At 37.1% G+C, this 23,271-nt stretch overlaps 1 protein-coding gene across 3 annotated transcripts in view; it reads right to left on the bottom strand.

Moving 5' to 3' along the window:
• FGF12 (fibroblast growth factor 12) overlaps positions 1–23,271 on the bottom strand; it is a 650,917-nt gene that overhangs the window by 580,844 nt on the left and 46,802 nt on the right. The window lies entirely within an intron of this gene.

Raw genomic sequence — 23,271 nt, 5'->3', positions numbered from 1 at the left:
CACATTTCTTTGCATATTAGCAATGTACACTTCTAGCAACTTTGGACACAACATTGATTATATTAAAAGGCATTCATGGAAAAATACTGTGTGAACAGCAAAAGGGAGATGAGAGAATCTTCAATATCAAATGACAGTCGACTTGCTGCAATCTTTAAACAGATTTTGGCTGTGACGTGGTGGCAAAAATCTCATCCAGGAGACCACAGTTACAGTCCTGATTTTGTACTTGAGCAAGATACTTCTTTTGTGAAAATAACTTTTTTTTTTGACATAAGGCATATTGTATTCATTATCTATCAAGTTAGGTAATTGAATTGAGGTTTCTTCTAGCTCTGTGATCACAAACCAATGTGCTATAAGTAATAGTTAAATTCACCTTGAAAATATACATGGAATTAAATGCCTACATTATACAAGTTGGGGCATTTCTTATAGTTAATAGAAGGATATTCATGCTCAAATATAAAAATTAGTCCATGTCACTTTGGGCAAAATTGTGAGAAATTTGAGCACTAGGGTACTACCTTAATTAAAACAAACAAACAAACAATATATCTTACTGGTATTTTCTCTACATTGCTTGGGCTTTAGGAGTTTCAAGGATTTCATACTGATTTCCCAAAGATGATATTTTGTTCTTAACCTGTCAAGAGTCTGTGCTGTATTTAAACAGGTTAGTAAGTGGGAAAACATTTATAGTCTATAAAGCACTTTAAAGATGCTATATTTTTTTAACTTCCCTCCTTCTCCTCAGCAAAATTAATCTCTCCTCATCCTGTACTGTTGGAAATTTGTTTCACCTCTCTTATAAATTTTAATCCATGCTCTTTTCTACACTATACCAACTATCCCTTTGATTAGGGATTAGCTAACTAATTTGAGCATCTACACGGCTTAGCATAGTGTAAGATTTGTAACAAATACTCAATAATTTTTTGAAGAAAGAAAGAATTAAAATTACTAGAGAATATATAATGAAATGTGCTTTAAGTGTCATTGACAAAATTTCTCATACAGAATCTCATCTGTTTTCAGTACTTCGTCTCCTCTTTAAATATATACATTCCTCCCAAGAAAAACTGAAAAATTCAGAAGATAGGAGATTCCCTTAGGTCGGTTTCAGTGCTTGAAGAATTAAGCCTTGGAGCATTCCTTAAAATAATTCCTTAAAATCATGCACTCAAGATATATTATTTGGGGAAGGGGCAATATAAGGGATGAGGGAGTGAGCACAAACTACTGGGTATACTGTGCAGCACGGGATTATCTAGAATGTCCTGTACAACACAGGGGGTATAGCCAATATTTTGTAATAACTGTAAAAGGAAAGTAACCTTTCAAAACTGCATAAAACTAAAAAAAATTTCAATCAAATATATAAAGTATGATTGGACTAGTGTTAATGAAAAAAATGCATGTTATAAGAAATCAAAGCTACATGGACATGAAAGAATTTAGAAGCAATATCAGGAGTGACTGTCCTTAAGAGGATGCTGCAATTTTCCCTATAACGTTCATATGAAGAACATAAATTTCCATCACGAAAAAATAAAACACAAAATCAAACGTGTGTGTGTATATATACACACACACACACATATATATATGGTTCATAATTGGTAAAACTTCCATTTCAGTAATCTAAACATAATGACACTCTTAAATAAATAATAATCTCTTATCAGCTATACTCAAAATAAAAAGAACCATAGTTTTTTGGGTTTTTTTTTTTGGGGTGGATGACAGTCTCTATATCATCATTTCTTTAACCCACCTCATATTACCATTGACGCAACAGAAATGCAGGAGGTAGAGTGACTTTGCCAAGGTCACGTCAAGTCAGTGAGTCCTGAGCAGCACCAGGACAGACTCCAGATCACCCGACTCCTAGCCCAGTGCTGTTTCCTTCCTTCCTGTCCTCTCCAATTTGTTCATCCAGAACTAACTGACCAAGCAGAAACAATTGGGAATAGTCAGACATCTATTAATAACAATTTGCTTTTAAACAGTACCATATAGTTTACAAAGCACTTTGCATACACTTTATCTGTTTGATTCCTTCTCAAAACTCCAGAGAATAGACAACTGACCTCCATTTATAATCAACTCAGGCCTAGACAGGTAAACTGATACACCCAAGGTCATGAGCCAAATTTGAGCCCAGACTTTCTTATGAGAAATTTAAGTCCATGTACATAAATCCACAGCAACCTCTGTTTCAGAAATACAAAGAAAAAAATTTCTACCATAGCCCTAATTTGTATCCTATTAAGCCAAAATTCTAAGGGGACTGCCCCAGTAACTTTGTGAAAGGTTCATAAATAGAAAGGCTAATTTTGAAAGAACTTTAACACTAACCAGATGAACAGACTATGCAAAAGTAATAGATAAATTGAGAACAAGAACAGGACAGCCCTGAAATGCACAACCAGCAGAGTGATTATGTACTTATTTCAGCCCTCACTTTTTAAAAACTATTTTTTAAATTAACTTTTATTGGAGTATAGTTGCTTTATAATGTTGTGTTGGTTTCTGCTGTACAGCAAGATGAATCAGTCATATATATACATATATCCCCTCTTTTTTAGATTTCTTTCCCATTTAGGTCACCAGAGAGCACTGAATAGAGTTCCCTGTGCCATACAGTAAGTCCTCATTAGATACCTATTTTATACATAGTAGTTGTATATATGTCAATCCCAATCTCCCAATTCATTTCCTCCCTTGATGTTCACGTGTTTGTCCTCTGCATCTGGTCTCTATTTCTGCCTTGTACATAAGTTCATCTGTACCACTTTTCTAGATTCCATGTATAAGCATTAATACACGACATTTATTTTTCTCTTTCTGACTTACTTCATTCTGTATGACAGTCTCTAGGTCAATCCACATCTCTGCAAATGTTACTACTTTTTCCTTTTTATTCAACCTCTATTTTTGAGCGGAGGAAATTAAAAGGAAACTAAAACACCTCTATCACCAACCCCAAAATGTAGAAATTCCAGGGTCTCTTGAAAAATAAAAGATATGATAGGCATAACTCTGGAAGGGAATGCCACCCCTGTTGTACTGGCACTCTCAAAAGCTCCTGAGCAGCACAGTCTGTCCCTCAGAGTCACTGGGGTCAGGAATGTAGTAAAGACAAGAATCAGAGTGTGAGGCATACAGAGCAGGCTTCCCAGGAGCAGACGGGAGTGGCACATCCAGGCTCTCATGGGAGCAAAGAGAAAACCAGCAGACTGGGGACAAGGCACAAGTACAGGTGATGATGAAGCACATGCCGCTCCCCATGGGACAGGATGAGAACAACAGAAAAGAGGCTGCTTTGTTGCTCATTTTCAAACACAGGAGAGAAATTGCTTCCAACAAGGAGGAGGAGGAAGTTTTTACACCTAACCAGATTTCATAGGGAGGAAGATCAATAGTTCTCTTCCATGGACAACAAGAAGTTAAGTCCACAGTGAATACGCTCCATCATTTAGAGAGCTACACTTGAGCTGGGGTGAGATCTGAGCGCTGTTCAAATAGGAAGGGAAGGAAAGTGGAGGCTGTGTACTACATGAGTGTCAACCCCAAGTCTTTAGCTACTTTATAGCCAAGGATATAATAGAAAGTGCTATGAAAACCAAACAAGAAAATATTATTATAAAATCAAGCGACTTATATTTTATTCACTTAATAAACTTTCTATTCTTAACAGAAATGACCTTAATATGGCCAAGTCCCTGGGATGACAAAGAGAACATAATCTTTGCCTTCATGATGTTCATACCCTAGAAGACAAGCCTGATGGGCAACAAAGGAACTATATATACTGCAGTGAAGAAAGAAACACTACCAGGAGTCAGAGGGCCAGAGGAGGGAAAGACTCTTCTCAGCAGAGAACCAAGAAAATTTTTCTTAAGAAAATTACAATCTAATTATTTGTGTATGTAAAAAGTTAATGTACTTGGGGAAGATATATAAGATCTCTTTCAACTTGTTTTGTTTTGCTTTTAATGACTAATTATTACTACTGTTACATTACTGATAAATAACTATTGAACAATATGTTTTTTTAATAGTTCCTAGCTTCCCCATAATATACCATTTGCTAATAGTTAATTAAGTCACAAAACCACAAATTTAACAGAACACATTATATTCTTAAATGTTCATTGAAGACAACATTCCCTGCCTCTCCCAAAATGTTTAAATTCTTTGTTTGTACATCTGTTGTGTGCTTTCAAGACAATGCAAACATGGGAAAATATGAAAAATATATTGTAAAACAGTAGAACCAAAGCTGGATCTAGGAAGCTGTCTCCTGAATTTGATGAATGAATTTAAATTCAGTCAATATTAACCTGGGCAAATAAAGAGAGACCTATTGTTCCAGTTTAAGAACTGGCACTGCTTTCAAAATAAATCATGAAAACTTCAAATTATTCTCTTTTCCTGATATTACATGAGAGTTTGGAGTTCTCTTCCCATATTTAAAGCATAGAATAGATCATTCATTTGAATTGCTGTTTTTAAAGAAATACTCAGGGCTTTTCAAAACGGGTACTTCCAGATCTCTGAGACTCAGAGCCATTGATTAAAATCTGTAATCATATTTATGGATAACTGGGCTTTAAGGTGGGGGCTTAATATGCTTTAATATATAGAAAACAGTATGGAATTCAATAAACTGCTTTTCATCCCTTACTTTATAAGGATCGATTTATTTTTTCCCTGGGTCTTGGTTTTTCCAGCTGAAATGAAGAAGTTCTAAAATCTAAAATCTAAAATCTCTTCTGACCATAAAGATGCTATCATAGTGCTGGGAAGTTAGTAACTTTCCTGGTTATGAATTGGAAAGACCTTTTTTTTCTGGGAAGTTATTGAACTGAGAGAGCAGAGATGCATTTCCCGGCAAGAATCTAAAGGTAGACTTAATCTCCCATCCCACAGAACCTCTAGCTTGTTAATATCTCCGTTACGGCATTCACCATATTGCATTTTAAGCAGTACTGTCAGTCTTCCATGCTAGTATTGAAGGTTCATAAGGTCAGAACTGTGTTTTACTCAATGTTTTGCCAATGCCCAACAATGCATGACTTAGGTTAAGTGCCCAGTGAATGCCCAGGTAGTGGAATAATGAATAAATTAATCTGTCAGAGCAATGTAAAAAAAAAAATGTCTGGAATGATCTTGGTAGTTCTCTTAACTTTGTAACTCTTAAGGTATTTACACAGTGGTTTCTCAAGGGAAGACCACTTTAATGACCCTGATGTCTGAAATCCTAACTATGCTGGATAAACAGAGGAAATCAGTGAGGCTACTGCTGAGAATCCCACGAAAAGCTATCTCCAGGGCTTCTGAGTTGAGATTATCTTTCCATAAGATTATTTAGTATCTTTTGAAAGTAAAGACTTCTAAGTAAAGATAATAAAGTAGAACATAGGCTTTTACTTTCATTCTACTTAAAACACCACTGAAAGTGAAAGTAACTCCGTTGTGTCCCACTCTTTGTGACCCCATGGACTATACAGTCCATGGAATTCTCCAGGCCAGAATACTAGAGTGGGTAGCCTTTTCCTTCTCCAGGGGATCTTTCCAACCTAGGGATCAAACCCAGGTCTCCCACATTGCAGGTGGATGCTTTACCAGCTGAGCCATAAGAGAAGCCCAAGAATACTGGAGTTGGTAGCCTATCCCTTCTCCAGTGGATCTTCCTGACCCAGGAATTGAACCAGGGTCTCCTTCATTGCAGGAGGATTCTTTACCAACTAGAAGAACAATAAGGGGTGTGTGTCAAACATCAAATTTGAGAAATGAGAAACCATCTGGTGAAGCTATAAAGGATTTAGCAGACCTGAGAAAACTGAATTCTAAGTCAGCAGTGCGGAAAATAATAAATGACTTAACTCGAAATGCAGAATCTTCAAAAGTTTAGGCAGTGGTAGCACCAATCTTGTCTAGAAAAAGGATAAAATACACAGAATTGGTGGACAGTTTGTTTTTAAGAAGATATTACAACCTCAAACCCTCTCTTAAACCTTGACCATCTAGACAACTGCTGTCCCCAATCCCAGTAGAAGACTCAAGATTTGTTCTTTGTAGAGGATAGAAGAGAGGCTTTCTGTACAGTGGGCAGAGTGGGTACCACATTGAAAACTGAGAGATTAAGTGAACATTTACATGCTGATTGCTGAGAGCCAAGGAAGCCTGGCAGCCATGTCCTTTCCATCCAGGCAGGAGAAAGTCTTCTTTGAGGAATTTATAAATAATAAGAAACAAGACCTAAAGATACTGACATCAGGAGTTTCAGAGTGAAAAGTCCACAAAGATGACCATATAACTAAGATCATGATCAATAAGCCCCACCCACATGAACAGAACTTCCAGTAACCTTTCTAGCCTGCTCATAAATATGAACAGACAACGAACATAGAAACATCTATACAAAATCTCTAACATGAAACACCAAAATCAAAGCAATAATAACTTTTTAAAAGCCAACTGGAAGTAAAGGCTATGGAAGAAGATAGAAAATTTATTAATATCAATATAATATTAATTATATTATTAATATTCTAACAAGGTATTAGAAATATTGTCCCTGTGAAACAAGGCAGCATAATATAAAATCAAATATTCAAAGGAAAACAAGAACCTTAGAAACTACAAGTCTGATATCAGACTTAAAAACAAGAAGATTAGAAGATAAACTATCACCTAGAAAATGGGGGGGAAATGCAGAAGAGATGAAAACAGGAATGAAAACGCATTAAAATTAAAACATTAAAATACAGGATATCAATAAGTAACAAGATTTCCAAAAAGTCAGAACCAAACAGCAACAACAACAACAAAACAAAGAATTCATCAAGGGAAATGCTTCAGAAAACTTTTCTGGTACAAGTTTCCTCATGAAAGCCACTAAGTACCTAGTATAATACGAGAAAATGAGACCACAAGAAGGCAAATCTCAGTAAATTTTTAGAACTCTTGGAAAGAGTAAGGCATGTGCAAAAAATAAGGAATCAGAACATCACAAGACCAGAGCAAAACTTGAAGGGAGATGACATTAGAGTGGTGCCGTTTAAATTCTGAAGGAAAATTATTTTCAACCTAAATTCTATGCCTAGCCAAATTATTGTCCAGATATGAGGAAAGAACAAATGAGTTTTCAGACATGCAAAAACCCAGACAATTTAACTACCAGATATCTTTTTTTGCCAGGAAATTGCTAGAAAATTGATTCCACCAAAATAAGTTAACTAAGACAAAAGAATGCAGAGGATACAAGAAAATAAGAGATACAAGCAAAGAGACCGGCAGAGATTTTCCAGAGTGATTGAAAGGAAGATTCCCTGGATGGAACCATTATATGGGGCATAAAAGGAAAAGCAGACATACAGAACCAAGCCAGAAGGTTCTGAGAGATTATTCCAAGACGAACTTACCCGCAAAAAGGGGAACTTGATAAATACCTGTGCCTCTGAATGCCTGGAGATGAGACTCAGAACACTGGTAGAGATTTGATAATAAAGAGAACATAGAAAGCTGAACAAACAAAAAACAAGACCACTATCAACCACGGGGGGCGAGAGGGGAATCTTCAGAGAAAGGAAGAGTAACCATAGTTTCACTTGACTTAGTCATGGAAAGTATTTACACAGTCAGAACAACGTAACTACTAAATACTGATCTAACCAAAATAACAATGACAGCCCTAGAAAGATGGCAGGATAGAAGTAATGCCTGTTGCGGTGAGAATGTGATGATGAGAGAGAAAGGGAAAGTTCATTTCTACAATGAAACATCAAAACTAGAGCTGAGAAATTGAAAGGCAGCAAGAAAAGACTGTTATTTAGAATACAGAGGTAAATAGCAAAAAGAATTGAGAGTGATTATCTCTGGAGAGGGGAAAAAATGTTGTGGGAGGGGATCAGGATTTGCCATCTTTGATAATACACTTCCTATTACCAGGACAAAAACGGCAAGTGTAAAAAGAAAAGGAAGAAATCACCTCAAATTTTATTCATGAGGGAGCTTTGGTGCACCTCTCTTACTGCAGAAGCATTTCTAAAGGAATGAGTAGCACAAGAAGCGGCATCGTGTTCCCCCACACCCTTGCATCTTTACTAACACATGCATGATTTGATGGTCAGTAGAGATCAAAAGAGGTTGCTCAGAGAAAAGACAAGGCTGTCCTTGCCATCTGTCTAAATATTCCTTATGGCTATGAGAGGAAAATCATCTGCTGACCTTCATTTTCAAAATCTTGTTCATAAATCTTTCATCGGCCAGGCTGAGACTTCTCTATACAAGGCAGTATTCTCGATTTCAACCACTGATTATGATTATGTTCAAACTGATTATGCTCAGTTTGGCAGGAAGTGTCTTCCTGAAACAGTTTTAAGACTTTGATCCAAAAGCAGTATCTTTGTGGGCTACCATATTTTATAGTTCTATATTGAGTTATCACTAAAGGCTCAGACTGAAAGTATTATGCTTGGAATTCATTTAAACCTTTAAGTAAACCTGAATCCATCAGACTCAGCAAAAGCTATGGCTAAGAGTTTGTACCTGAGGTTATAATGAGGCAGTTTTGAGATATTTAAAGATATATATATATTTTGTTGAGTGCTACTATATGCCAGGCAGTGTAGTAAACACTTTCATATATTATCTTATTTAATCCTCAGAACAACTCTATGAATAAATACTGTTATTATCTCCATCATGTAAAAAAAAAAAATCTAGAATTGGGATGACTACGAACCTTGCCGAATATCTTCCACAAGGAAATAGACAAAAATCAAAACCAGAATTAGGCTCAAAAACTGCTCTAATTCCTCTATCTTCTCTAAAGAGAAAGAGGGATGGTAAAGTAGAAAACAAGCATATTTCTTATGCTGAAGTATATGAGTCTTCATAGACTTAAGGAGAATTTGAAGAACTTCACATAGCATAGTTGCAAAATGCAGGGATATCAGTACCTGTATAGAGTTTGTCTTATCATTTGTAATTCTGAGAGTTGATAATTTATAGATCACTGGAGAGCAATTTTTGAGCCTGACACATTTCAAAAGTATTTTTGGACCTTCCTGCTACAATCCCAATCTATAAGTTTCAATGCAAACATTTCAGGGAATTGAGAGCCAAAAACTGAATAGAAATGAAATTCACTCTTTCATTAAATAAGAAAAGTGTGTCAGCAGTAAAGGCTGGCAAAGGTCACAGAGTGAAGTAGTGGATCACAGCATTTCTTCTGGCCATGGCAGTGTGCTTACAGGTATACCTTGCTTTGCTCAATGGATGCTTTCTTGAAAAATTAGGGAACAACTGAAGATTTGCAAATGGGATTGTACTCCAAAAGCCCTGGAACCTACTTTTTGAAAGATAATTGATACTAGTTAATAATTTTGAAATGTAAGTTATCATTATCTACATTATATAATTTGTAATAGGCTGCCATAATTTTCTTCTAACTCTTCATTCTATTATCAATATTCTTCATTCATGGTATCTTGTTCCCAACCCTACCTGCTTCATGAGGGCAGGGACTTTGTCTTCTCACTACTATATTCAGTACCTAGAACAGTGCCCAGCTTATTAAATATTTGTTAGATGAATGAATTATCTAAACATGTAACCCTTCCTAGTTATTACCTGTATGTTAACAATGCTGTACCTCTCTTTATGCTATTCCATCAGCTTGGAATACTGTTCCAATGTTTCAGTTCCATCCCTTCTGCATGACCAAGCTTAAATGCCAACTCCTTTCTCTGTATTCCCATGGATTATATTTCTGTACCTGGTGTAATAGCAGAAGGGATAAATCTTGTATTATTCATTGGTTCCTGGTCTATAACACCTAGCCAGAGTGAAATGCACAGAAGATATGATATTAAAAGTAAATTTAAAACCTAATCTAAATTTTCACATGCATTACCAGCTGTCAGCTCTTCCTAGGCTCCTGTTGGTGTCTATCTTCAAAACTTAGTCTTAGTGAGATCTTTGTGAGGTCAGAAACTGTGTTTTTTTTTTTTTTTTTCTCATTTCTAATCTTGATGACAAGCAATGTGACTGGCAAGATAAATCCAAACATGTATTATTTGTATACACTATTAATAACATATTTGTGTTAATTAACTAACTGGAATGTGGTCATGGGCAACACTGGGGTGATACGATCTTATTTATTCTTCTAAGCTATGGAGTTCTTTCATGAGAATGCTACCCCATGATTCCTTGTTCTGGTATTCCTTAATGACCAGCAAAACGTACATTTATTTCTAGATATAAGTAAAAGAGAATCTTAGATGACATTGTCTACACCAGGGGTTCTCAAAGTGTGATCCCTTAATTAGCAACATCAGCATTTCCTGGGAACCTGTTTGAGAATGTAAGTCTCAGGACCATCCAAGGCCCACTGAATCAGAAACTATAGGAGATCCAGAAATCTGTTGTGTTATAACAAGTCTACAAGTTATTATGATCCATACTTAAGCTTGAAAACCCCTGACTGAACGCAACTGGGAAGAAAGCTGTTCTCACTATTCTGCCCTGAACAATGGAGTGCTCCCTGGACCTACCCAACAATGTCAAAATTCCTATCACATCCTTCCTCTTCTGAGGAAATTCAACTTCATTTTAGGCTGGATAATTGGCAAGTAAAATTTTGATCAAAAAGATCAGGGAATCTCTTTCATTTCTGTCATTACACTTAAATTTTTATAGCATGACTTAAACCAGTAGGTCTTAAAAACTATCATTTTAAACCATATACCACATCTGTGTGGCATTCTGCTGGTTCCAACCAGAGGAGAAACCCTGAGGGAATTAGAACTAGGCAGAATGAAGGGAATACTAATGAGGAAGCAAGGGTCGGCAGTCTAAAGAAAATATGAAAGAAATGGACTCTAGGCCAATCACAGCCTGTGTCAAAGTAGGGAGGATGGACAATAAAGGGTAAGGGAAGAATCTGTTTGTGAGAATAAGAAAGTGGCAGCAGCCAGCATCAGATGGGAATCTTGTCCTGCATCGGGAATGTTCACATGTGGTAGAGTGAAGGATACTGAAAGTAGTACTTGGTTCTAGGCAAAGGGCTAACATGATAGTGAGGAGTTTAAGACAAGAATATAGCTCCAAACAGGAAAAGAGGAAGTAGAAAGCCTAAGAGTCAGAAAATAATCACAACAGCGATGGATGTTAATACTAAGTACTGATGTTATGCTTGGTTTGTTACGTAAACATAAAATGTATTTATTATATATTACTACACATTAATATATGGGTCTTCCCTGGTGACTTTGTGGTAGAGTCTGCTTTGGGTCAGGAAGATCTCCTGGAGACGGAAATGGCAACCCACTCCAGTATTCTTGCCTGGAGAATCCCATGGACAGAGAAGCCTGGTGGGCTACAGTCCATGGGGTCACAGAGTAGACACACCTTAGTGACCAAACCACCACCACACACTAATATTAATGTATATACTTTAATGTAATACATTAATACACCTTAATGTATATTATTTGCCTCATTCCTCTTGAAAGATGAATTGTACAATAAGGAAGCAAAGACACAGATGTATCTCGCCCAAGTCATAGGGACTAACAAGTTGTTAGTTATGTGTCTGATTTTAAGTCCTGTCATCTTTCTACCATACCACTGAGCTTCCCAGATGAGCAGGACAGCTGCTCCAGGTAAGGGGAGAGAAGGAAGGCACCCCCTGCTTACTTACTCTGGCACGTGAGCACTGGTGCTCTCTCACAGCCACCTGACAGCAGGCAGGAACTCCTCACGCTTCCCCAAGTTTGCTCTCATTGGCCCGGGGCTTGGGTGAGCCTGAGCCTTCAGAGCTCACCCTCCAGAAGGCTAATAAGCTGCACACATGATATTGCATGTACACAGCTGGACTAGTTTTCATGAACAAAGGAAGGCTAGTTGACTTACCAGAGCAAAGTATATCTTAGATTTTGAATTGTGGTTAAGCTCACAGACTCTGAAGCCTGTCTGCTCTGTACTAGCTATGTGACTTAGTCAAGTTACTCAATGTCTCTATGCTGAGGTTTTTACTCCCTAAAATAGGGATAATAATAGCTCCTTCCTCACTGGATTGTTATGAGGATTAAATGAGTCATTATATGTAAAGCACAGTACCCAATACATAGTAAAAGATACATAAGCACAATTTAAAAAGACTGTTATCTCCTTAAATGTCCTTTCAATGTCTCACATGAATAAAACATGAACCATCAAGCATAAAGATTTTTGTTTAGTTCAGTCTTAGGTAGACCTGCTTAAAAAGTTGATAACTGAGCCCAAAATCTAGTGTGTTGTTTTTCAGTCACTAAGTCATGTCTGACTCTTAGCAACCCCATTGTCTGTAGCTCCCCAGGCTCCTCTGTCCCTGGAATTTCCCACAAGAATACTGGAGTGGATTGCCATTTCCTTCTCCAAGGGATCTTCCCAACGCAGGGATTGAAGCTGCATCTCTAGTGCCTTCTGCATTGGCGGGTGGAGTTCTTTACCACTGAGCCACCTGGGAAGACTATTTTATGCTTTATTGAAAAAAAAATACTGATGAAAGATTTGAAAAAGGAAAAAGTCCTTACAATCCAATCATCATTACCCAAATGTTACCATTTTTTATATATTACCATCTATGTCCATGGACATACAAATTTCACATTATTGTAATTGGTACATATATCTGTATCACTATTTTTTATAATTATCATCATATCACAAGTATTTCTGACAATTCATGTTCATAAACATGTTAATGGCTGTTAAATATTTCATTCCACCACTAAATTTTATTCTCTGCACAATCAAGAAATTCAGCTTATTAATCATGAAACTCAGACTTTGGATAACTTTTATCTGGAAGTAAAAGATGTCTTCTTCTATCTAAAATGATCAGTTGCCAATCAAACATCAGAAGAGAGAAAATGAATGTAAATTGTTTGAAGACAATGAAGGACTGAGTGCAATTATTTTTTAATGTCACAAATGATTGAAAACTAAAAAAAATCAAATATCCTTTCTATAATGTTAGTAAAACACTCAACATTTGGACTCCTTGGCATTATTTTGTTTGTCTTTGTTTTTTTATGGGAGAAGTGCTGGTTACAGCTGGGAGAGTAGAGAAAACCATATCCAATAAATCAACCTCACATAAGACTAATATATAAATAAACTACTCTTATTTGTAAAGACACATGAGATAGGTGAAAAAAAATTACAAAAACATAATGTGCAATCTGACGAGCAAAAATGCCACTAAGTTAACTAAAGACATAGTAGAGACCAAGGAAAACAACCATAAATCCTTAAATAAAACATAATCACTGTTGTCCCTACATAAACACTCAAAAATGCTGGTTCTTACAATCCCATAGATAAAGAACCTTGCCTCTGATCCATCCTTGTTTCACAGAAGAAGAAAGAATGATAGAGAAAGGAAGTGACCAGTTCAAACTCACACAAGGAGTTGGGTCAGGAAGCCGAATTCAAGTCCAAGTTTCCAGACTCAACCCAAGATCTCTACTGCAACCATGCATTGGTTCAGACATACTTGGGCCTGTATGTGGTCACTATCATGCAATCTACAAACTCCAGCCAAGTATCCATTTTCTCTCAACCTTTGTGTGCACATGGGCTTCCCTGGTAGCTCAGGTGGTAAAGAATCCACCTGCAATGCAGGAGACCTGGTTTTGATTCCTGAGTTGGGAAGGTCCCCTGAGAAGTGAAAGGCACCCAGTCCAGTATTCTGGCCTGGAGAATTCCATGGACTGTATAGTCCATGGGGTCTCAAAGAGTCGGACACGACTGAGTGACATTCACTTCACTTCACTTGTGTGCACGTGGAACCAAATTAATTACTCTACCTAATTCAGTTGCTCAACCAAGCTGTGGACCCAACAAATTCATTCATACAACTCACAGCCTGAAAACACTAGTTCAAACCTATCAGGAGCTCCTTAAGAATTAATGTGGTAATTATGATCACCCTGTTTTATTTTCTATAGACACCAAGTCTAAAAGGGATCAAGTAAAGGAAGAATACAAACAAGCTGAAAAAAGCAGTTTCTTCATAATAAGAAAGTAGAAATAAATAGGCAAATAAAGTTATATACATTCTTTAAAAAAAGAAAAAGGTTTAGGATACTGAGGTCCAGAGAGGAGAAAGATTTTTCCTAAAGTTCCTCCATTGAATTAGAGGGACTAAAACTAGAACCCAGGTTTTCTAGCATCTGGTCTAATATTAGTTATATTTTATCAGAACATGCACCATATTTTCTATGCCTCAACGAATCACCCTAGCATACAGTTTCATAATCCCACCAGTTTAAAAAGCTTACCCTTAGATAATCTAACACATAGTAGGCACTCAATAAATACTGCTTATTAAATCAATCAATCATTTTGCTTGAAAATTGCCTTGGTTGTCTCCCTTACCTCAGTATCATTGTGGATATTGCTATACTTGTATTATTGGTTTTCTTTTTTTGCTGATGCAAAGTCCATGTCATCTTATTCTGAACTATTTGTAGGCTTGCAAATACAGCATGTTTTATATGACAACCTTTTCTCTTGACACATAGCAAATATTTCTCTTTTAAATCCCAGAAAAGAAAAAAAAAAGAGTAAATCAAATGCAATTTTAAGTAGTGCTCGAAATGTTAAAAATATCTGGAAATGAAAGAAGTGCCTCTGTAAAAAACAAAAACTGCTTAAATAACCTAATTTTAAACTTTCCAGATTTTTAACAATTAGAATGATCATGTAATAAGCCCTGTGAAATTCTCTAATTTGTAGAGCATCTAAACCCAATCTAGCACATGAATGAGACTAAGGACAAAAACACCTCAACATTTTTTTTTTAATCAGAATCATCCCAGTGCACCAGCCCCAAGCATCCTGTATCCTGCATCAAACCTGGACTGGTGATTCGTTTCTTATATGATATTATACATGTTGGAGGGAGGTAGGAGGGGGGTTCAGGATTGGGAACACGTGTACACCCGTAGCGGATTCATGTTGATTTATGGCAAAACCAATACAGTATTGTAAAGTAATTAGCCTCTGATTAAAATCAATAAATTAAAAAAAATCAGAATCATCTACATTTTTTGCCTTGAATTTCAAATTTTTATTGCAATGAGGTTTGCTGGACATATTTGGTATCAGTGTTTGAGGAATTGAGAAAAACCCGCTTGTTTCACATGGGTGATAGTTGTAGGAATGAATGGGGACTAAAAGACATGCTATTAGCAGATTGGTATTGCTGCTTCCTGCTCGTTAAGGAAATCTTGATGTGTTATCTTCTCAATGGCCTCTGAAAGCTTCTAAATTTTTTCCTGTAGTCTAGTCCCTTTCAACTGCATCTCAGGCTAATGGCCAGTCCACAAATAGTAGGGAAACAAGACTGACCACAGAATAGCAATTTCCCTTTCCTTTTTGCCCAACAATGTTTAAAGCTCACTTTCAATTATCTGTACTCTCTGAATCACTGGTGGTGGGATTTGTTTCAGGTAAAAAGCCAGGCAGAGTATATGCTTTTAAAACAGTAAAAAAGAAAAGCTCTGTGGAGAGGCAACAGGTGTCCCTTGGGACTTCTGCCAATGTACCATCAGTTGCATCACAGCAGCAAAATACCATGGCCTCCCTGGGTGGGAGTCCCACGTTCCCAAAGACAGGGAGATGGAGACTGTTTCAAAAAGTAACTGGAGAGAATAGCAAACTAAAATTAGAACTGTAGACATCGATACTAGAACAAAATCCATCATGTTCTGCATGCAAGGATGCTGATGAGGACAAAGACACTAGAAGTGATGTGTCTTCTTGGGCTCAGACACATGCCATCTATTTACATGTCTGTTTTCTAACCCAAGCCTGTAGGACAAGAATTGGTTTCTCTCTTATACACATATGTTCTCTTAACACTACAGAGGGTGATAATAAAAAGCAAGGTCCTGGCTGTAGGAGTCCTGTAGTATTTCTGACAAGGACACAGGTACATGTTACAATTTTATATTACTCACCTGTAGCTTATCTATTGATTCCTAATTGAGAGTGCACATCCTAATCACATGAGGTGCTTCTTAAATGTCTGAGCCCCAAGTACCACAGGGTGCCCTATGATTCAGATGTGCACCCCTGGCTAAAAATCCTGTTACCAGCCAGATTTTACACAATCAATGTTTTAAATCCAGTCAAGGTATAATAGGTACTTCGGGTGGCTCAGTCGGTAGAGTCTGCCTGCAATGTGCGAAACCCGGGTTCAGTTCCTAGGTTGGGAAGATCCCCTGGAGAAGGAAATGGCAACCCACTCCAGTATTCTTGCCTGGAGAATTCCGTGGACAGAGAAATCTGGTGGGCTACAGTCCATGGGGGTCACAAAGAGTCAGACACGACCAAGTGACTAACACAAGGTATGATATCTGACCCAATGCACTTCCATTCCCAAACCCACAAGATGTTATATAACTGACTTGAAACTATGTCTGAGCAACAAATATAAATTCACGTTTTTGAGGAGTTACTGCAAAAAAAAAAAAAAATGGAATAACAACAAAAGACTTATTGGTAAATTAAAGCCTTTGCAAAAGTCAATGAAGATAATTTGTAGCTGCAAGTATGCTTGCTGCTAAAACTACAAAAATGACAAAGGATTAATTTTTCCCCTTTAGGATGAGATCCTAATGAAAAGAAAACACAACGAATAATAATGAAAGACAACACAGCTAATGATAATGAAAACTCTGATTCTAAACACTAAATGCTTTATTGGTTTGAATTTAATTTCATAATTATGATATTATGGTATGGGGCTTGGGGTAGGCACAATAAGTCTTGTTTTACAGGAAAATAAAGATGCATTGCCCAAGTTACTTAGTCTTGAACCTCAGTTTTGTTATCTACAAAATGAAGTTAATATATCTAGTCACAAGTTTTTAAAGGAGATGACATATATTAACAAGCCCTTTGGAAAAAAACACAGAATGTCTCATGAGTGTTATTTACGGCTGTTAATATGACAAATTCAAGAGCCCAATATTAACAAATTCAAAGTAACATAACTATTAGTCATTCAGTAGGCACAAAACACCACACCTAATAGGGTCAGAAGCTTAATGGGATAAAAAGACAAGGATAAGGGAATGACTGGAGATAACAAACGGGTCACCCCCAGGCTTATTTCTAATGCTAACAAGCCTCATCATTAACACCCAACTCAGACAATAGGTTACTAGCCGGGTAGCTAGTTAGTTGGAACAGCTTTTAGAGTAGTACTCAGCAAGAGTTCAAATGTTCTCCCACACAAAAATTCTGTTTAAAGAAACCAAAAGTGAAAAAAAAAAAAAAAAAAGAAACCAAAAGTGGAACAAAAGGCAGACATTATTGCTGTGGAATATTAAGTGCCTCTGTAGAGGTCATTAATCATTACGACTTTATATTCTAGCCACCTGGGTAACTGACTAGAACTCTGAGAGATGAAGGGAGAAGACACATACAATGTTAGAAATCAATAGCTCTTGATCTGTTCATTTATCCTCAGACTAAAAGCTTCTGGAGGGCAACCCCAATGCACTATTCATTATCTCCATCCCCTGCATTTAACAATAAGCCTGGAGTAATGTGGAAACTCATTAAATATTCTGAATTAAGTGAAATGAACTCCCTCTGATATTTAAGAATCTTTAAGTCTTTGCAGGCCTATATGAAGGTCAGGAAGCAACAGTTAGAACTGGACATGGAACAGACTGGTTCCAAACAGGAAAAGGAGTACATCAAGGCTGTATATTGTCAACCTGCTTATTTAACTTACATGCAGAGTACATCATGAGAAACCCTGGGCTGGAAGAAGCACAAGCTGGAATCAAGATTGCCGGGAGAAATATCAACAACCTCGGATATGCAGATGACACCACTTTTATGGCAGAAAGTGAAGAGGAACTAAAAAACCTCTTGATGAAAGTAAAAGAGGAGAGTGAAAAAGTTGGCTTAAAGCTCAACATTCAGAAAACGAAGATCATGGCATCCAGTCCCATTACTTCATGGGAAATAGATGGGGAAACAATGAAAACAGTGTCAGACTTTATTTTGGGGGCTCCAAAATCACTGCAGATGGTGATTGCAGCAATGAAATTAAAAGACGCTTGCTCCTTGGAAGGAAAGTTATGACCAACCTAGATAGCATATTCAAAAGCAGAGACATTACTTTGCCAACAAAGGTTCGTCTAGTCAAGGCTATGGTTTTTCCAGTAGTCATGTATGGATGTGAGAGTTGGACTGTGAAGAAAGCTGAGTGCTGAAGAATTGATGCTTTTGAACTATGGTGTTGGAGAAGACTCTTGAGAGTCCCTTGGACTGCAAGGAGATCCAACAAGTCCATCCTAAAGGAGATCAGACCTGGGTGTTCATTGGAAGGACTGATGCTGAAGCTGCAACTCCAATACTTTGGCCACCTCATGGGAAGAGTTGACTCATTGGAAAAGACCCTGATGCTGGGAGGGATTGAGGGCAGGAGGAGAAGGGGATGACAGAGGATGAGATGGCTGGATGGCATCACTGACTCGATGGACGTGTCTCAGTGAACTCCGGAGTTGGTGATGGACAGGGAGGCCTGGCGTGCTGCGATTCACGGGGTCACAAAGAGTCGGACATGACTGAGCAACTGAACTAAACTGAAGACTCAGACAGGAAAAGTGACTTGTCCAAGATTACACCATTAAAACTGGGATAAGAACAGGGATCTCCAATGCTCAGTGCCTGTTCTGTTTTTTACTGTGTTATATCTTACTCATCCTACAATGGTCTTGGAGCTTTAGTTGTTTGCTTTTTAACCACAAAGCAGGTTTTTAAAAAATCACTTTCTGGTTCTGATAAACGAGTTACTGCATAGACATTTCCCTTTCCTCTTGCAGAGTGAACCATTCTGGTTTCAGAGAAATGATTATTCTAGGCATGCATGCATGCTAAGTCATTTCAGTCATGTCTGACTCTGTGCAACCCTATGAACCATAGCTCGCCAGGCTCCTCTGTCCATGGAATTCTCCAGACAAGAATACTGGAGGGGGTTGCCCTCCTCCAGGGAATCTTCCTGACCCAAGGATTGAACCTGTGTCTCTTGCATCTCCTGCATTGGCAGGCAGGTTCTTTTACCACTAGCATCACCTGGGAAGCCCACTTCTTTCACCTCTCCCAATTTATAATCTTCTGGATGTGTGAACATGGCATGATAAACTAATGAAGGCTATCCAATCTAATATATATAATCTGAATTCCTACTATGTAAATGAAAATGTTTTATCTGATGCAGGCACCTATGCAGCTGCAGGACTCTTAGAACTTCATATTATGCCCACAAAAAAAGTTAATCTATGAGTGAAGATTTGAGAGTGAGATCTTTAAGATCAGTGACTACATCTAAGTTTTCTTTTACAATCTCAGAAATAAGCACTTTGGGAACATAGCAGATGCTCAATAAATGCTTGTTTACATAAAGAACATAAAAATTATAATGTTGATTGTAAGAAATGCAGTATGAGAGGGACAAACAGGGACTTAGATCATTTAAAAATACACCAGTAAATATTAATTAGATGCAAGGGAGGTCAGGGAAGGTCTTGTGGAACAAGAGGCACAGCAAATGGATCTTAAAAGAATGGATGGAGGTAAGCTATATTCACTCGCAGATATGCTTTGATTTAAACAGTCCAATGTCACACTACCACGGGTTAACACCAGGACATTTTAAGGAGTTCAAAAATGAACCTATAGAAAAAGCATTTAAAGATAATTAAGGGGTTGAAATTAAATGCCTAGAGGAAGAACAGAGAAGGTATTTTAAATGAATCCATTTTCTGATAATACTATGAGGCAAGCAATTTCTTTGGTATTTCATTTCCATTCTTTCCCAAAGCAACCAAAAACTTACAACATGATCACATATCAGGTGCTTCCATATTGATTAATAAGATGATATCCCATCTTCTATACTCAGATGCCCAGAGTGGTGTCATTCATACATGCTATCAGTCCCCTAAGGTCTAAACCAGCGCTTCTTAAACTTTAATATGCATACAAATGACAAGCAGATTTGGTTGAAATGAACATTTGGCTCAGTAAGTCTGGAGTAGGGCCCAAGATTCTGCATTTCTAGCAAATTTTCAGGTGATGTTAATACTGATTGTCTATGGACTACATTTTGACTAGCAAGGTCTTAGACCAATGTTTAACTTTGACTATCAATTTGCAACACTTGAGGAGCTTTTAAAAAATACCTATGCCCAGATTCTACAATAGAATCAATTAAACCAGAATGTCTAAAGGTGTGGGCTAAGCATCTTTATCCTTCAAAACCTTCACAGGTGTTTCTGATAAGCCCAAGCTTGCAAACCTAGCTGGACAAAGAAACTATGTGATACAGGCAGGATGGGAAAAAATACAGAAGATTGGGGGGCGGGGAGGAAGTGGGGAAGAGAGGAAGAGAACCTCTTTCCTCGCAGTAAATCAATGTTTCTCAAACTTTTATGAGCATACAAATAATCTGTGAATTTTCTTAAAAATCAGATTCTGATTCAGTAAGCCTACAGTAAAGATCAAGATTCTAAATCAAGCCACATTTTGATTATCAAAAGTCTAAATGAGTGATTCTTGAACACTGTTGCATCTGAGATCTTTAAAAAAAAAATCTATACCTCTCTCCTACCTAAAAATTCTGATGCAATTGAGGAAGTGATTGACCAGGCATGAGGAGGTCTAAAAAGCATACTAGATGATTCTAATGTACATCAAAGTCTGTGAACCACCACAAGGCACAGATTCTGTCAAAGTTGTTCAGATTGTGCACCAATCCAAATCTCTGAAGCAACATTAATTACCATGGTATATAAGGATCACTGAAATTACACCAGAAACTGACTGCTGGATCAACTGATTCATTTACCTCTCCTCCTCGTCCTGATAACAAGAAGTGATGCAAAACAATAAGTAAGGAAGCAAAAAAAATGACCTTATTTGTAAATAACTGATGCTTAACTTGCTGAAGACTCTGGACGAGCGCTCTAAGAATGGTTTTGAAATGCTGGAGGTAAGGTGAAGGTTGTCAAATGCTGGCAACAAGATTAAAACTGAGTGGGCCATTAGCTTTTTTTCTAGGATGAAGAACTCTTGAACGCTCAACTGAATCATGTAATAGTACTTTGAGCATTGAAAGAGTATCTAGTAGAAAAAAATAAGTATATATGTTTACATTTGAAAATGTCTTCCCGAAACTAAACTTGAATCTATTAGGGGAAGAAATTTGTACATGGCAGCATCAAGTATCAACACTTAAGGTACAACAATTCAAATGGGATATGGATATACTTCTGTTAATACACATTTTCTTCTATAATAAAATTTCAAGTTAGCTACCATTTTTAGCTGTGCCATTGGCATCAACTCAGAAAGTGAGGTCAACGTGTAATTCACCACTCTTTATATGATCACTATCTGGCTAATTCAGTTTTGCAAAAGTCCATGAACCAATGTGTATGAGGACTTTCACCATGTCTTTTGCCTGAAGCAATTCTGGTACCTCTGCAAAATGACCACAATATTGGCTTGGGACAAAATTATTCATTGCCTTGGAGTCAGTGCTGTGATTCACGCCTGTATCACTGCTACAGATTTTTTAGAACTTCTAGCATGATTCTTCTCAGATACACTTCTGAGATTTTCCTTTCTGAAATCCCAAGCCTGGCAGAATAACTAGAATGCTACTGTTATCAGTATGAGATATAAACCACCTAGAACTTTGTGTAACATGTAGCAAATGTTATGGGCAAAGAGGGGAAATAAAAACTTATTGCTAAGAGATACATTTTCTTTTTATGATGGGCCAGGAATTCATGTATAAATTGAAAGCAAAATGTTACAAAGAACGTTTGCCAGATAACCAAGTTTAATATTCAAATAGCAGGTGTTCTCTAAAAAAAAAAAAAAATGCTTCTTAGTAAAATGATACTCTGTTGTTAATTTCATGTTCTAGAAATACTTAATCAACTGGAATATTACGGACATCTATGAATTTTTGACTTCTAGTTTTAAAATGGATTCTACAGTAAAGTTAATAAATATATGCTTCATGTATATTTATTGACATGAGGTCTCTTCTATATGTACATCATTGTTAATCAAGGAAATGCCCATCAGCAAATCATAGGAATAAATTATCCCAATTAAAATTTGTCAGCTTGTCTGAACCTATGTTGATTCAGTTATTTTCACACTGGAAATGCTTACCTAAGTTGAAATACTTAACTCTTATAATTAAATACTTTTTTGAACATGTACCTGCTATCACTTGACACTTCAGTTTTACTAATCAGCCCAGAAATAGGTAACCCACCACCACTCCCTGATCCTGAGCACATTACCACAATGACTGACATTCTTGGTTTAAAAATAAAACCTTGTTTCAAATATAGCTTCTCGAGTTCTGGGTAATGAATATAGTTTCATAAAAGTTGACATCATTTTTTCTGATTTCACCACGATTAAATACATCCAGTGTTCCTACTGGATATCTGACCACATCACTCAAGACTCTTGCAAGCTAGTGGGCGTTTTAAAGAGGAGGAGGAGGAGGAGGAAGAGGAAGAGACCTGCATAGATGGAGTTAAACCCAAAGGCTATCCAATCCTACAAATTTAATAGTCATTTTGCTTATGTGAGTTAAATATGCTATCAGAAGTTGATTTTTACAGTTCATGTACCAATTAGTGTGTATACATTATGCAGATTTGCTTATGAGGAAAATATTAATATATACATATCCAGAACTAGTATATGCATCATGCCTGGAGCCAAGCAGTACTCCGATACACTGTTCTTCTTAGAGGTCAGTTCTAACGCACAGTTTCAAATAAACCCAATTTCTCTGCTGATATATATTCAAAATGCAGTGGGATGTGGTCATACACACCCAGAAATACCATCTTCGTGGGGTGGGGGTGGAGAAATCCAAACATTTTTTTTTCTATAGCAATGCATTATTGGATATCAGATACAAACGTGCCTGTCAGCAATCCTAAGGTAAATGAAATATATTTATGTGAACCCATCCATTCTACAGAAAAGAAATTGCTTTATCAACACATCTCGCCTCCCCCACCATCTAAAGACTCTTCCCACCCCCCTACCTAAAAAGAAAAGAAAAAAAACTCATCACACTTCACTACGCAACTGATGGAGTATTAAACACTGTCTTCCAAGCTGTGGGAGTTAAAAAGA

Source organism: Bubalus kerabau, chromosome 2 (assembly GCF_029407905.1).
Source record: "Bubalus kerabau isolate K-KA32 ecotype Philippines breed swamp buffalo chromosome 2, PCC_UOA_SB_1v2, whole genome shotgun sequence".
In the NCBI taxonomy this organism is placed as follows: domain Eukaryota; kingdom Metazoa; phylum Chordata; class Mammalia; order Artiodactyla; family Bovidae; genus Bubalus; species Bubalus kerabau.
Note: the sequence above shows the minus strand (reverse complement) of the source record. Positions and strands in the feature narration are given on the sequence as shown.